The 12,226-nt window shown below is 42.7% G+C and overlaps 2 non-coding genes across 2 annotated transcripts; both read right to left on the bottom strand.

Moving 5' to 3' along the window:
* Positions 1–5,130: 5,130 nt before the first annotated feature.
* On the bottom strand, positions 5,131–5,320 carry LOC141240325 (U2 spliceosomal RNA). The gene has a single exon (XR_012305580.1). It is a non-coding gene; the product is annotated as a U2 spliceosomal RNA (small nuclear RNA).
* Positions 5,321–11,487: 6,167 nt separating this feature from the next.
* On the bottom strand, positions 11,488–11,676 carry LOC141240323 (U2 spliceosomal RNA). Its single transcript, XR_012305578.1, has one exon. It is a non-coding gene; the product is annotated as a U2 spliceosomal RNA (small nuclear RNA).
* Positions 11,677–12,226: the final 550 nt, after the last annotated feature.

Genomic DNA, 12,226 nt, shown 5'->3' on the forward strand with positions numbered 1-12,226 from the left:
GAGACATTAATTGGTACATCACGTAAAATCATCTCCCCAACACTTAAAATGTTACACTTATTAAAATTGATTTTAAAACCAGAAGCTAGACAAAAGGATTGCACTTGATGGAGAGTGGCCGTAAGTGATGGTGCATCTGTACACAAGACCGCCACGTCATCCATGTAGCCTACAACCTTGGCCTCCAAACCACCGCTTCCAGGCAGAGGGACACCGCATATCTGTTTATTTTGGCGTATTGCACATAACATTGGTTCCAGTGCACAGATAAACAGTAGGGGGGACAGAGGGCATCCCTGTTTCACCCCTGACCGTAAAAATACCTCTTGTGTCTTAAAACCATTCACTAAAATCTTACTTGTACAATCCTTGTAAAATGCTTTAAGCGATAGTAAAAACCCTTCTGGTATGCCCATTTTCTCTAAAACTTTAAAAAGATAAAAGTGTGAGACACGGTCAAATGCTTTTTCAAAATCAATAGATAAAATCGCCATTTTCCCCTTTCTGTCTTTCACATCCTCAATACAGTCTTTCACTAAATTCAGATTGTCCCATATACTGCGCCCCGGCACCCCACACACTTGATTAGAATGAATAACTTTGCTGATGACTTCTTTTAGACGATTTGCACAAATTTTAGCCATTATTTTATAGTCACAATTTAAAAGTGTTATTGGTCTCCAGTTTTCTAATTTTGATTTATCGCCTTTTTTGTATAGGAGGGAGACTTCACCTTTCTTCCAGGAATTTAATAAAACCTTATTATTAAAAACCTCAGTAAACAAATAAAACAAATCATCTTTTAAAATATCATAAAAACATACATAAAATTCTGTTGGGATGCCATCAGGACCAGGGACCTTTCCAGTTTTAAAACTTTTAATAGTTTTTAACACTTCTTGTTCCGTTAAAACTTGGGATAAAAACTCTTGGGATGCGGGATCTAAAACAGCTGTTAGTCCTTGCAGCGAATCATCCATTAATTTATTATCTATATTTTTTCCATTAAAAAGATTAGAAAAAAAAACCTCAACTTTACCCAGCATATTTTTTATATTATTCTCACCATCTATATGGTCAATTATCACTTTTTCTTTTTTATTTTTCCTAAAAAAATATCTGGAACACTTTTCATTTTCTTCTATATGTTGTACTCTAGAACGAAAAATTATCTCTTTTCCTTTTTGTTCTAGCCATTTTGAAATCTCTTCTTTTAAGTTTGAAATATCAAGTTGTACATCTATCCCATTGTCTCTGAGCTTAAATAATGTTTGTAGGCGGGTATTTAAAATTCTATATTCTTCATATTTTTCTTTGGCTCTACATATACTCTTTTTAATAAAAAAGTCTTTTATTTTTACTTTCATTCTATCCCACCATACACTCATAGTCTCATTTGTTTTTTTCCCTTTTCTACATTTCCTATAAAACTCAATAAAATCTGATAAAATCTGCGGGTCGGTTAAAAGGGATACGTTCATTTTCCAGCTTTTCTTACCACATTTTTTGTTGTCATTTACTTTTATGGTAAAGGATAAAAGTTTATGGTCTGAAAATATATTAGTTAAAACTTCACATTTGGCAGGTATTGTTTTATCTGAACCAAAAATAAAATCAATCCTAGAGCTACAATTAGCATTGCTCCAAGTGAAACCGGCGTCCTCTGGGCTGTCACTATGACACTCTTTATATATGTCTATCAATTTAGCATCTTTGACTATATCATGTAGCATACCTGAGGTTTTATCGTAGTTCCTGCTTACAGAGCTGGAGCGCCGGTTTTCACCTTTTAAAACACAATTAAAATCCCCTGCTAAGATAAAAGGTTCAGAGTTATTAATAAATAATGGTAAAAGATCAAGCATTTCGGCTCTTTCATTTTTCTCTGGGGATCCATAAAAATTTAAAAACTGCCATCTAATACCATCAATAAAAGCTTTCACTAATAAAATACGACCTGGTAAAATTTCCTGAATAAAATCAATTAAAACGTTCCCTTTAAAAAGTATGGCTACACCCGCTGATCCTGCAGCATTCGATCCGGACCAGACAGATGGCCCACACTTCCACTCATCTTTATATTTTTGATATGACATTTCATGTGGGATATTACATTCTTGCAGAAAAAATACAGATGCAGTAAAACACGTAAAAAAATTAAAAAGAGCAGTTCTTCTCGTGTTAGATTTTATGCCTCTCACGTTGAGGGAAATACCTTTGAGTTCAGCCATCATTAGAAAATGTAGAAATTTTACTTAGGTAACTAAGAGCAACGCATTTACCTGTCCGATGAACCTGATCAGACCACTGGGCTTGCGCCTCCCTCCTCATCTGATAGTATCGTCACGAGAGTCTCCGTGGAGGAGGAAAGATTACCACATTTATATAAACCCGACGCTACACTGGCATAGCTCGGAGGGCTGGCTGGCAGAACCCGCTGGGTCTCCATTGGCTGGCCATGCAGTTCCTCATCAGGTGGGTCCCCGAGGGGTTCCGCCGCCCCTGTTTGACCTGTAGAAGGTCGTCCTAAAGGAGGAGGTTGCGCACAAGGCAGAGCCTCTGACTCTTCAGAGGCAGCAAGATCCCGGTCCCCACCTGTAGCAGCGGAGACCGAAACCCCTGAGGGTCCAGCATCCACGTCCCCTTCTGGAGAAGTGTCCATCTGTTCACCTCCTGCTGCCTCCTCCGAACCACCCTTTTTCTTTTTCTTAGGACCCACCTTTATCCACTCAGCGCCCTCAGCACTAGGAGACCCAGACTGGGCATGGGCTTCTGTGTCAGCCTTTTGCCGGTCCCTTTTGACCTTACCAGTAGTGCCCTTCTGCTCCTTCTCAGCCCTCCTTTTGGACTCCCGCAGGTCCTGCAGCCAGGTTTTGGGATTTGGTATTTTACCTGTCATAGACTCTGGAGACACTTCACTATTTGGTACGCCCTTATTGTCTCCAGAGGCTCCAGGTTGTTGTTCCTCCTCCTGAGGGGTGGTCTGATCTTTTGGTCCTTGGTCGGACGTCTTGGACTTCCCCTTTTGCTCATCTTCCCGAAATCTGTGAGGGCAAGAAAAATAAAAGTGACCTGGAGTCTGGCAAAAACTGCATTTCTTTTCCTTAGGGCATTCTTTTGTCTCATGTTCTTCACTAGCACAATTTCTACATGATACATGACAGTTTTCTTTTGAATGACCATAGCGCCCACAATTTCTGCAATATACTGGCATCCCAGAAAAGAAGAAATCCCCATTTGTTTGCCCAATTTTGAAACGGGCAGGGGGGAGCCGTATACCACCTGGTGTATTTGGATCTCTTGTACACTTCACAAGGAATTTCCACTTAGATGTCCATATGTTATATTCGTTTAATATCTTCCCAATACATTTAACACTTTTAAAATAAATTGCTAGAAATGACATTACTTCTGGAGCAGAAACAAAGGGCGAAAATATTTTTACAATAACCAGTCTTACCTCATCCAGGACGTGCTCAACAATTTGTATCCCTTTCAAAACAGGACTATTTTCAACTTTTTTTAACTTTTCTAGTACATCTCTAAAAATACCTTCTCCGGTGAATGTGATGTCATAGTCACCTCTTCTGGGATAATCCTGGATGGAGAGAATTTCATTCCTTTGTACGCCAAGAAGGTTCCTGAGCACGTCCTGGACTACATACCCTAATTTCCTCATATCCGAGCCACCCGCCGTGAAGTGAACTCGGATAGAGTTTTTTAGCCTCGCATAAAGAGGCACGAGGTTAGGGTCAACCTCCATGGAAAAAGGCAACAAGGTTGCAAATTGCAGCCGCTTGCAATCTGCGCTCCCAGTGTTCTTGCAGCGAAAAACACCTGGAAGCTGGGGGATCGCAACTCGTTACCCTGGGACTAAGCCCTCTCCCTAATAGCAGCAAGCAGGTTAAGTCCACCAAAGTGGACGATCCTGCCAGGCCAAGGAGAGGGGTACCCGAGTGCCCTTCAACCACAATCTCCTGCAATAAAGCACTTGATCGTAGCCAAAAGGCCGAGAAGCGATAACCAGAATTGGTTTCGAACTACGGAGCCACCCAAGGATCCTGAAGAGTCCATTTGTGGAGATGAGCTCCTGGACTCCCGTTAAAAAGACATGTTGTCAACCTCTAGATCCCTTACATGCCTGCACTTTTCGGCTTGCTGCTGCTGCAATCCACGCGTTTTAGATCTGCATAACTCCACCTCTTTAAACACAGCACCCTCACCCCCTGCTGTTCCCACCCGCCTCAACACCGTTGGAAGGGAGGAGAACCAATTAAGGCCGGGGGTGGGGTGGAACGAGCAGCTGTCTACCCTTAGCAGGAGGGCTGCTGATTACTTACCTCTCCTGCTGCTGCTGGCTGTCCAGCAGCAGACTGAAGGTGGCTGCTGCTGTGCGCAGGTATATAAAGGCTCAGAGCCTATTATGACACGCGCAGCCAGCGTTCCATTGCCACATTCCATCTACTGCAGGCAGGATACCTGGCTGGCTGAATGTCGCCGAGAAGCTCACAGAGACCGCCATAAGCAACAGTTTAACAGAATGCCACAGACTAATCAACCAAACTTTTTGGGTTGGGTTCTCTTTTATAGTCTGCAGGCATTAATTGAAAGAAGTCAGTGTTCCAGCAGAGGGAGACAACGTTTCAGAAAAGGCATTGTAGCAAACCAAAAAAGAAATTTTAAGCGCAGCAGAGTAACCAGCGCACATACCTGTTAGCTCAGGTGAGTTTAAAAGGCTGCTGTTGATAACAAGGGCATTTGCTAAATAGATGGTGTGTGTGCAACAATATACTGAAAGGTCAATTATATTGTGCAGCTTATCTCACCACCTGTAGTTATTTAGGTGAAAGCTCCAAAATGCTTGCCTAATATGTCTGTTTATCCAAAAGGAAGTAATGAGGGAGAGCTAGAAAGATAGCATTGCGTTACATTACATGGCAATGCAATGCACAGTTGCTGAAGTTGAACCAAAATGAGCTTGTCATCTGGCTTCTGCAACTTTGAACATGAAAAATCCAATGAGGAGAAGAAAAGCAAAGCCAAAGAGTCCATCCCAAAATCCGACAAACAAGCAAAATGAACAAGAAACATTGAATTCAATACTTTCTGATTTTAGAAACTGCATTAAAGAAGGGGTGCACCGGTCCTGGAGATACTGCAATACCAGGTCAATGCGTGGAGTGGACAGAGCAAGCTCTTTTTCAATCTCCCTGTTCTAAAAATCCATTTAATATATGGTCCCCAGATAGGGGACGTATCAGATATTAAACTGATAAGAACAGATCAGGTTTCAACATATTTCATTATGTGCGTAAAAGATGGTTTACAATCAAAAAACAGCAACACAAATACATTAATAAAACACAGAATTCCACCCATAAAAACCCCATATACGATTAGCATCCCTCCTCCCAATACATTTGACATCCCTCAAGTAATAAATATACATCTGACTAAAAGCAATTTTAAGACAATCCTTCACAGAAATAGCATCACGTTTAAAAAGTAAAATATTGCGTGCCTTCCAAAGGGCGTCTTTAAAACAGTTAATCATACACCAACATATACAATACTGTTGAGGGGTCGGACATTTAAAAAGGCCATATAAAACATATTCATGGTTAAAATCTCTTAAACCGCAAGTCCATTTTAAAAGAATCCCAACTTTGTGCCAAAGTTCCTGTGCAAACGGGCAATTCCACATAAGGTGCAAGGTGGTTTCGTCATTAACACATGAGTCTCTGGGGCATTTGGCTCTGGCAACCAGGCCTCTCCTGTGTTGAAACTCTCTGGTGGGGAGGCACTGGTGGACCACCATCCATGCGATGTCCTTATGTCCATTTGCTAAAAATTTTCCGAAGACATTCTTCCAAACTTGCTTCGACCTCTCTTCTGAGAAATTTACTATGGGGGTCACATCTTCATTCCTCCTCAGAAAAGATAAAAGCTTCTTGCGGTCTTTAAAAATGTCCATTTTAAAATCACCAAGGCTATAAAATCGAACAGTCTTTTCTAAGATTGCTTGGTGTTTGGGGGGGCATAGTAAAACAGGGGAATTCAACGACAACTTAAACCATCTTTTAAAAATCATCCCACAGGTATATTTTAAAAAATAACTTAGCGCACTATTACCATTAAAATGTTTGAAACAAAAGCAGAAATAATTTAAATACAAATAAATATGTAAGTCGGGGACATCCCTTCCGCCGTTCATTTTATTCTTCCTCATTATTTCTCGCCTTAATTTTTCCATTTTGGAGTTCCATAAAAACATAAAGATCATCCTAGTCATTTTTTTAATTAAAACATCAGAGGGGAGGTACACCATAGCTATATACAGTATGAGGGGTAACAACACTGATTTTATAATTAAAATTTTCCCCTCCATTGTTAGGGACCTCAAACCCCAAAATGATATTTTCTTTGACATTTTTTCTATGACATTCTCCCAGCTTTGAGTTCCCACATTCTCCTCGTTAAAAACAACTCCAAGAATTTTTACATTGTCTCGTTTTATAGTGAGCTGCGGGAGTTGGGCGGTGTCCCAGGATCCCAAAGTCAGACATTCAGATTTATTTAAATTAAGTTTAAACCCAGATGCCTGGGAAAAAAATTCAATGCGCAACACCGCCCTCCGGAGGGAAGCAGGGTCCACGCACACAACCGTCACGTCATCCATGTAGCCAAAGACTCTCACATCACTGCCACCTCCGCCAGGAACAGGAACCCCTCTAATCACTTTGTCTTTCCTTATTGCGCTCAGCAGGGGCTCCATGGCGCAGATGAACAGGATGGGCGACAAGGGGCATCCCTGCTTCACTCCGGACTCAAGGGGAACTCCATCTGTTAAAAAGCCATTAAGAGAAATTTGACTAAAACAATTTTTATATAAAATCTTAATACAATTTAAAAGCATATTAGGGATACCCATTCTTTTTAAAACTCTAAAAAGAAATCTATGAGAGACTCTATCGAAAGCTTTTTCAAAATCTAGGGCTAAAAGAGCTACATTTTGACCCCGGTCTCTGGAATACCAAATTACATCCCTTAATACGTTTAAAACCTCTGAAATACTTCTGCCTGGTACACTACAAACCTGCTCAGGCTGGATTAGTTTGGCAATGACATTCCTGAGCCGGTTTGCAACCACCTTAGCAAGTACCTTGTAATCGACGTTTAGGAGAGTTATGGGTCTCCAATTCGCTAGAGTACTGCGATCACCTTTTTTATATATCAAAGACACCACTCCTCTCCTCCACGAAAATGGCAACTGTTCACAAATAAAAACTTCTTTAAAAAGCATAAAAAGGTCCTCTTTTAAAATGTCCCAAAAAGTAAGATAAAACTCTACAGGTAGTCCATCACACCCAGGTGCTTTGCCCTTAGAGAAACTTTTAAAAACATAAAATAATTCCTCTAAAACAATATCGCGTTCTAAAAACTCCTGGTCTGTAAAATTTAACTTAAAATCGAGATCATTAAGAGCATCAGATAAAAAGGACTCATCTATACACTTTTTACTAAAAAGATGCTTATAAAAGTTAAAAGTAGCATTCAACATTCCCTGCATAGATGTTTCACCCTCTAGATTTGTGATCACTTCTCTTTTATCCATGACTTTTTTGAAGAAGAAGCGAGAGCACTTCTCCCCCTCCTCCAAGTGCTGCACTCTAGAGTTAAAAATAATCTCTTTCCCCTTTGTGTCTATGCAGTTCTGAATTTCAGTTTTTAGGCCAGCAATATCATCTCCCACCTCCACCCCTAGCTCTTTGAATTTAAAAAGTGTTTGTAGTTTGGTGTTAAGATCACTAAAACATCTTTTTTTCTCTCTAGCTTTACGTCTCCCTGCTTTTATAAAAAACATTCTGACTTTTTTTTTCAAATTTTCCCACCAGGTTACCATAGGGGCATCAGAAGGTTTTTGTCGCCGCCAGGCTTGATAGGCTTTACAAAAGTCTTGTCGAATCAGAGGGTCCTCCAGCAGGTAAGTACTTAGACGCCAGAGGCCCCTGTTGACCCTCTGTTCATCCCGGTATTCTAGGTGCACCTCCAAGCCCTTATGGTCAGAAAATATATTTGATGTTAAAACACATTTTACAGGGTTAAAATCATCTGATAGGAAAATAAAATCGATCCTGGAGGACACCCCTCTTCCGGACCACGTATAACCAGGGTCCGTCGGCAGGAGTGACCTCCACGCATCGCATAATTTAAAATCAGTTATAAAATCTTTCAATAGATGACATGACTTATCCAATTTGCGTAAAGGGTCACCCCCCGCTCGTTGTTCACTAGCACAAAGACAATTAAAATCACCCCCTACGATCAGGGGAGATGACCCAGTACAGTACAATGGCAATATCCCAAATAAATTAATTCTCTCTTGCTTATCAGGGGAAGCATAAACATTCATTACACGTAGGGTAAAACCATTAAATTTAAAATGCACTAAAACCACTCTGCCTGGTACTATTTCTGTGACAGTATTTATAGCAATATTTCTCCCACGACAGAGGAAGCCCACCCCCGCTGACTTGTTGTCATTGGAGCCAGACCAGATGGAGGGCCCCAGTCTCCAATCTGTCTTGATGTCATTATAATTTAGTGCATGTTGTATCCCGCATTCCTGTAATAAACATATGTCAAAGTCAGTGGTTTCTAAGTACTTAAATAGAGCAGCCCTACGAACTGGGCTCTTTAATGACCTCACATTCAGTGAGACAAGTCTTAATGTGGGCATTCATAGGTCAGGGTGGTGGATCTTCCATGAGGACACCTGACTCAAAGCCCTGTATGCCAAATTTCTCCAGGACATCCGGGCTAGAGGACCCAAATGACTCGATATTCTGTGAGCCGGCGGTTGCCCCCTCGTAGGTCACGGTTCCCAGCCACATTCCAGGAGACGCTGGGGCTTCGACATTCCGTCTCTTTTTCGGGGCAGACTCCACTAGGTCACTGGTGCAGTCCTCCTCTTCCTCCACCTCCTCCAGGGGGAGAGACTGGTCCATCAGGATAAGATCACCAACACAGATTCCCTGATGTTCGCCACCTAGAAGCAAAGCCCCCTCATCTGGCTGGCTAATCGCCCTGGAAGATCCTGAGGCCATCGCTGCGTGGTCCCCTGTAGCCAACCGCACAGGGGCACCACCCTCCAGCCCAACAGGATCGGTATCGGGAACCATCGACACGGAGGATACCCTCCCAGAAGGAGGACCCCTCCGCTCCGGTCCATGCGAGGTCCGCCCATCGTTAAGGGACTTCGATGCAGGGGCCGCCCCAGAGGGGCCTCCGGCTCCCTGCTCCATCCCAGCCTTCTCGCCCTTCGAACCGCCCTCCGACGCCGGCCCGCCAGTGAAGACCGGCGGGCGCATCGGCTCAGCTGCAGAAGATGCAGCTTCTGCGTAAGTCCTGGTCCTGGTCCTGTTGGGGCATCCTCGGAACATGTGCCCCGCCTCACCACAAAGATTGCATTTCCTCCCAGCGGGACAGTCCTTCATTAAATGTCCGTAACAGCTGCAATTATTGCAGCGGTCTACTTTCCTGCCCGTGCAGGACGTTTGGGTATGACCCATTTGTCCACAGTTCCTGCAACATACCGGCATTCCAGGGTAAAATAAGTAGCCTCTGCTCTTACCGATCACAAATGTTGAGGGAGGGTGTAGCATTCCTCCCACTCCGCTTGGGTCCCTCTTTAGACGGGCCATGTACCTCCTCTTGCCGCACCAGAAGCCTACCGCGTTCTTCACAGTGCCCAGGTATCTCAGATCATCACAATAACGGATAAGGTAGGTCGAGATGTCTGCAGCCTCCACAAAGGGGTTCGGGAAATGCACCACGATAGGGATCTCGTCATAGGCATACAAGAGACAAAAGGTTAGTCCATCCAATTCATCTAAGTAGTTTTTCTCATTTACCTTTTGTACGAGTTGGTGACAGCATCCCTGGCTCTTGAAGGTGATGGTGTAAGTCCCCTTGTACTCATTGTCCTGGAAGCAGAATATGTCTTCCCGCCGAAACTCCAGAACTCCAAGCAGAATCCTATGGCAGATGTAGTCCAAGTTCTTCTCCGTCCTCGATCCTGCTCCAACTTCAATCCTCACGGTGTTCCGCATCCGGGCATCACCCGATGAATATGTGAGCGTTGCCGGCATCCTTCACTCAGGAACGTACCGACTCTTCTCTCTGAAAGGCGCAAGCCTTCATGGGATCCCTTCCCGTTGCTCCCGGACTAATCCTTCCTCCCAATAGCAGCAGGGGGGTTAAGTCCCTCCGAAGAGGAACGATCCCCCCAGGCCGAGAGAAAGGGTACCAAGAGCACCTCACAGGCAAGACCACACAGGTAAACCTGATAGATCGTGCAAAAAGGCCGAGAAGCGATAACCAGAATTGGTTTCGAACTACGGAGCCACCCAAGGATCCTGAAGAGTCCATTTGTGGAGATGAGCTCCTGGACTCCCGTTAAGAAGACATGTTGTCAACCTCTAGATCCCTTACATGCCTGCACTTTTCGGCTTGCTGCTGCTGCAATCCACGCGTTTTAGATCTGCATAACTCCACCTCTTTAAACACAGCACCCTCACCCCCTGCTGTTCCCACCCGCCTCAACACCGTTGGAAGGGAGGAGAACCAATTAAGGCGGGGGGTGGGGTGGAACGAGCAGCTGTCTACCCTTAGCAGGAGGGCTGCTGATTACTTACCTCTCCTGCTGCTGCTGGCTGTCCAGCAGCAGACTGAAGGTGGCTGCTGCTGTGCGCAGGTATATAAAGGCTCAGAGCCTATTATGACACGCGCAGCCAGCGTTCCATTGCCACATTCCATCTACTGCAGGCAGGATACCTGGCTGGCTGAATGTCGCTGAGAAGCTCACAGAGACCGCCATAAGCAACAGTTTAACAGAATGCCACAGACTAATCAACCAAACTTTTTGGGTTGGGTTCTCTTTTATAGTCTGCAGGCATTAATTGAAAGAAGTCAGTGTTCCAGCAGAGGGAGACAACGTTTCAGAAAAGGCATTGTAGCAAACCAAAAAAGAAATTTTAAGCGCAGCAGAGTAACCAGCGCACATACCTGTTAGCTCAGGTGAGTTTAAAAGGCTGCTGTTGATAACAAGGGCATTTGCTAAATAGATGGTGTGTGTGCAACAATATACTGAAAGGTCAATTATATTGTGCAGCTTATCTCACCACCTGTAGTTATTTAGGTGAAAGCTCCAAAATGCTTGCCTAATATGTCTGTTTATCCAAAAGGAAGTAAAGAGGGAGAGCTAGAAAGATAGCATTGCGTTACATTACATGGCAATGCAATGCACAGTTGCTGAAGTTGAACCAAAATGAGCTTGTCATCTGGCTTCTGCAACTTTGAACATGAAAAATCCAATGAGGAGAAGAAAAGCAAAGCCAAAGAGTCCATCCCAAAATCCGACAAACAAGCAAAATGAACAAAAAACATTGAATTCAATACTTTCTGATTTTAGAAACTGCATTAAAGAAGGGGTGCACCGGTCCTGGAGATACTGCAATACCAGGTCAATGCGTGGAGTGGACAGAGCAAGCTCTTTTTCCATCTCCCTGTTCTAAAAATCCATTTAATATATGGTCCCCAGATAGGGGACGTATCAGATATTAAACTGATAAGAACAGATAAGGTTTCAACGCAATTTTATTGATTCAAAAGTATATTTACAAAGGTTTTAAAAAAGAACATTTATAACATTACAATAAAATGATAAAACATGATAATAATCAATTCAAGTTTTTTGTAAAAACAATTTACCATCATAAAACCATTGTAACAATTAAGAAAATCATAATTACAGATGTACTTGGGTTTATTTAATTACCACTAATTGTGTTCCATAATTGTACACACCACATAGATGCCGCTTCTTTTGCTCCATACAGTTTTTTATCTCTGAGATAGTAAATATACATTTCACTTAAAGCAATTTTTATACAGTCTGTTGAATCAATATGATCATGTTTGAAGAGTAAAATATTTCTAACTTTCCACATGGCATTTTTAAAACAATTAATAATAATCCAGGCAACTCGGAATTGTTTAAAATTTGGACACTTAAAAAGACCATAAAAGACATAAAATCTTTCAGGCCACATGCCCATTTTAAAAGTGGGCCTACCTTTCTCCAAACCTCCTGTGCAAAATGACAGTTCCAAAAGAGATGCAATACAGACTCACTTTCCCCGCATATATCTCTTGGACATTTGGC

This window comes from Phyllobates terribilis, unplaced genomic scaffold (genome assembly GCF_046119375.1).
Source record: "Phyllobates terribilis strain yellow unplaced genomic scaffold, ASM4611937v1 Scaffold_838__1_contigs__length_613904, whole genome shotgun sequence".
Classification (NCBI taxonomy): Eukaryota; Metazoa; Chordata; class Amphibia; order Anura; family Dendrobatidae; genus Phyllobates; species Phyllobates terribilis.